Genomic DNA, 4,638 nt, shown 5'->3' with positions numbered 1-4,638 from the left:
CTCCCATCTCATTCTATTTATTCATTCATATCCTAACATCTCATCTCACATATCTAGCCTCCTCACAGTTGTGTTTCTTCCATTATATTACATTTTTTGTCTCCCCCTCTTCTTCTACTCACATAGGGATCCCTATACTGTGGTATAAAGGATCTCTATTATTATTATTATTTTTCTGTGCCCTCTTCTTTGTCATACGAGCAGGAGCAAGGATAAGAACATTCTCGTGGAAGTAGATCCAGAACCTGAAAGGACTCTGAAGAGAAAATTAAGAGAAGCTAAATTACAACAATCCGGAAATATGTTTTGAAGTTGTTGTTTAAGAATGTTAAATATGTTGGCTCTTGAAGGAATGATGACTAGGAGACATGTTATTTGATAATCTAAAAAATCATAAAATGATTCTTGAAGCAAGAAAAAGCAGCAAAGAACAAAGCTTGCAGAAAAAAAAAAAGAAAAAAACAGGCAAAAAAAAAATAGAAAGAAAAAGAAAAAGCAAGCAGAAAAAGCCAAAAGCTCTTAAAACCAAGAGGCAAGAGCAAAAAGCCAAAAACCCTTAAAACCAAAAGGCAAGGGCAAATAAAATAGATCCCAAGGCTTTGAGCATCAGTGGATAGGAGGGCCTAAAGGAATAAAATCCTGGCCTAAGCGGCTAAACCAAGCTGTCCCTAACCATGTGCTTGTGGCGTGTAGGTGTCAAGTGAAAACTTGAGACTGAGCGGTTAAAGTCAAGGTCCAAAGCAAAAAAAAGAGTGTGCTTAAGAACCCTGGACACCTCTAATTGGGGACTTTAGCAAAGCTGAGTCACAATCTGAAAAGGTTCACCCAGTTATGTGTCTGTGGCATTTATGTATCCGGTGGTAATACTGGAAAACAAAGTGCTTAGGGCCACGGCCAAGACTCATAAAATAGTTGTGTTCAAGAATCATCATACTGAACTAGGAGAATCAATAACACTATCTGAACTCTGAGTTCCTATAGATGCCAATCATTGTGAACCTCAATGGATAGAGTGAGATGCCAAAACTATTCAAGAGGCAAAAAGCTATAAGTCCCGCTCATATGATTGAAGCTATGTTTCATTGATAGTTTGGAATTTATAGTATATTCTCTTCTTTTTATCCTATTTAATTTTCAGTTGCTTGGAGACAAGCAACAATTTAAGTTTGGTGTTGTGATGAGCGGATAATTTATACGCTTTTTGGCATTGTTTTTAGTATGTTTTTAGTAGGATCTAGTTACTTTTAGGGATGTTTTCATTAGTTTTTATGTTAAATTCACATTTCTGGACTTTACTATGAGTTGTGTGTTTTTCTGTGATTTCAGGTATTTTCTGGCTGAAATTGAGGGACTTGAGCAAAAATCAGATTCAGAGGTTGAAGAAGGACTGCTGATGCTGTTGGATTCTGAACTATTTGCACTCAAAGTGGATTTTCTCGAGCTACAGAACTCGAAATGGCGCGCTTCCAATTGCGTTGGAAAGTAGACATCCAGGGCTTTCCAGCAACATATAATAGTCCATACTTTGGCCAAGAATAGGCAACGTAAACTGGCGTTCAACGCCAGCTTTCTACCCAAATCTGGCGTCCAGCGCCAGAAAAGGAGCCAAAACCAGAGTTGAACGCCCAAACTGGCACAAAAGCTGGCGTTCAACTCCAAGGAGGACCTCTACACGTGTAACAATCAAAGCCCAGCCCAAGCACACACCAAGTGGGCCCCGGAAGTGGATTTATGCATCAATTACTTACTCATGTAAACCCTAGTAGCTAGTTTATTATAAATAGGACATTTTACTATTGTATTTGGCATCTTGGATCCTGGATTGTATTTTGATCCTGTGATCACGTTTTGGGAGCTGGCCATCTCGGCCATGCCTGGACCTTCACTTATGTATTTTTAACGGTAGAGTTTCTACACTCCATAGATTAAGCTGTGGAGCTCTGCTGTTCCTCAAAGATTAATGCAAAGTACTACTATTTTCTATTCAATTCATCTTATTTCACTTCTAAGATATCTACTCGCACCCAAGAACGTGAAGAAGGTGATGATTATGTGTGACGCTCATCACCATTCTCCCCTATGAACACGTGCCTGACAAACACTTCCGTTCTACATGAAATAAGCTAGAATGAGTATCTCTTAGATCTCCTAACCAGAATCTTCGTGGCGTAAGCTAGAATGATGGCGGCATTCAAGAGAATCCGGAAAGTCTAAACTTTGTCTGTGTTACTTGGACGACCCAGTGCACTTGCTGGTTAGTTGTATCGAAGTTGTGAACCATGGTATTGGCACCATGTTCTTGGCGCCACTGCCAGGGAAAGAAAGAGCCATGAATTTTACATCATTAAAGTGTAATCACAATTACGCGTACCAAGTTGCTCACGTTGCCAGGGATTGTTCGAGCCTGGACACCACAATTTCGTGCACCAGGAAGTCCGTTCATTCCTTGGCCATGCAGGTTTTTACAGGAGATTCATTAAGGACTTCAGTAAGGTAGCACTTCCCTTATCTAGACTACTGCAGAAAGATATTGAGTTCGAGTTCAGTGAGGATTGCAAACAAGCATTTGATAAGCTGAAGACCGCCCTGACTCAAGCTCCAATTGTGAGAGGACCAGACTGGAGCCAACCATTTGAAATAATGTGCGATGCTTCCAACCATGCAGTAGGAGCAGCACTGGCTCAGCGTGAAGGTAAAGACCCCTTTGTTATAGCTTATGCGTCTAAAACTTTGGATGCCGCTCAGTCTAATTATACTACCACTGAGAAAGAGCTTCTTGCTATTGTTTTCGCTCTGGATAAATTCCGAGCCTATTTACTTGGTACAAAAATAGTAGTGTATTCAGACCACGTAGCTCTAAAGTATTTATTAGCTAAAAAGGAATCCAAACCAAGGCTTATACGTTGGATACTGCTACTACAAGAATTTGATTTAGAAATTAAGGATAGGAGTGGTAACCAGAATCTAGTGGCAGACCACTTGAGTCGCCTTGAGCACATTGAGGATGACTCCACTCCTATAGCTAATAATTTCCCATTTGATAACCTGCAAGCAGTATCTGAGGTAGTCCCTTCGTATGCACCTGTAGCTAATTATCTAGTTAGCCGCACTTTTCCTCCAAACTTTACTAAGCATCAAAGAGACAAGCTGAAAAGCGAGTCTAAATATTATATATGGGATGACCCATATTTATGGAGATGTGGCACTGACCAGGTAATTAGATGGTGTGTGCCTCAATCAGAATTCCTGTCCATTTTAGAGGCCTGTCACTCATCTGAGAGTGGAGGACATTTTGGCTTATGACATGTCACCATGTCATGTTTTTCTATGCTTTTTCATACAAGAAATTTATGATTAGTGCTTAAACATTGCATTCTTTGGTGCTTAAATGGTATATTTCTTTGATCTTTTGATTTGATAAACTTTGTAGGAAATAAGAAGAAAAAGAAGCAAAAAGAGCACAAAATAAGCTAAAAAGAAGAAAAGAGGAATTTTGGGCACACTTTGAAGTTGGAGCACACTTTGGAGGCTTAGGCCACGCTTCTAAAAGTGTGACCCATGATCAAATCAAGGAAGAGAAGCATGACCCAAAGGAAGAGAAGCGTGGCCCAAAGGAAGAAAAGCGTGGCTCAAAGCAAAGAGCAAGAGAGGACAAAAAGTTTGAGCCAAAGTTTGCCTCAAACTTTAGCTCAAACTTTTGGGAGAAAAGCTTGAGCCAACGTTTGCCTCAAACTTTTTGGCAAACGTTGGCATCACAAAACAAACACCCTGGAGCAAAAGCTTGCGCCAACGTTTGCTTCAAGCTTTTTGGCAAACGTTGGCGCCACACACCTCACAGCCTGAAGGGGGTATAATTCCAACAAGAATAACTTGAGCTACAGAGCTCCAAATGAGGTGATTCCAAAAGCAATGGAAAGTACGAATTGAGAGCTTTCTAAGCATATATGGCACTGCATGGTGGACACTAAAATTGAGGGAGAAAACTGCCCCGCAATGTGCATAAACGAACATGGTGGCAACCTGCAGTGAGGCCAACTAACCTCTGCACCTTCAACGGAGTATAACTCGGGCTGTGGAGCTCCAATTGATGCGCTTCCAAAGGCATTGGAAAGTAGACATTCAGGGCTTTCCAACAATGTATAATAGTATGGGGTGGACAATATGTTTGAGCCTCCAGAACTGGCATTTTCGACCACGTTTGAGGCAAACTTTACCTCAAACGCTGCACACCAAGGCCAGCGACCCTGTCCTCTTCAAAGGAGCATAACTTGAGTTGTAGATGTCCAATTGAGGTGATTCCAACTGGGTTAGAAAGCTGACATTCCGAGCTTTCCAACCATATATAATAGTCTATAGTGGGCATAAAATTGGCAACGTTGACAAGAGGACAAAGTAGCACCACATATATGCACTAGGGGGCCAACGTTTGAGCAAAAGTTTGACCCCAAACATTGGCTCAAACGTTGGTAGCAGCAAGAATGGGGCAGCTGGTGTAAAAAGTTTGAGTAAAAGTTTGCCTCAAACTTTTACTCAAACTTTTACTCAAGCTTTTAAGATTCACAACCCGGTTCACATTGGTTCTCTCTCCAACTCCAAGAGCAATCAACCAAGGCCTCTATCAACCCAATTCCATCAAGA

Source organism: Arachis ipaensis, chromosome B04, assembly GCF_000816755.2.
Source record: "Arachis ipaensis cultivar K30076 chromosome B04, Araip1.1, whole genome shotgun sequence".
In the NCBI taxonomy this organism is placed as follows: domain Eukaryota; kingdom Viridiplantae; phylum Streptophyta; class Magnoliopsida; order Fabales; family Fabaceae; genus Arachis; species Arachis ipaensis.
The sequence above is the reverse complement of the archived record's forward strand: the minus strand, read 5'-3'. Positions refer to the sequence as shown.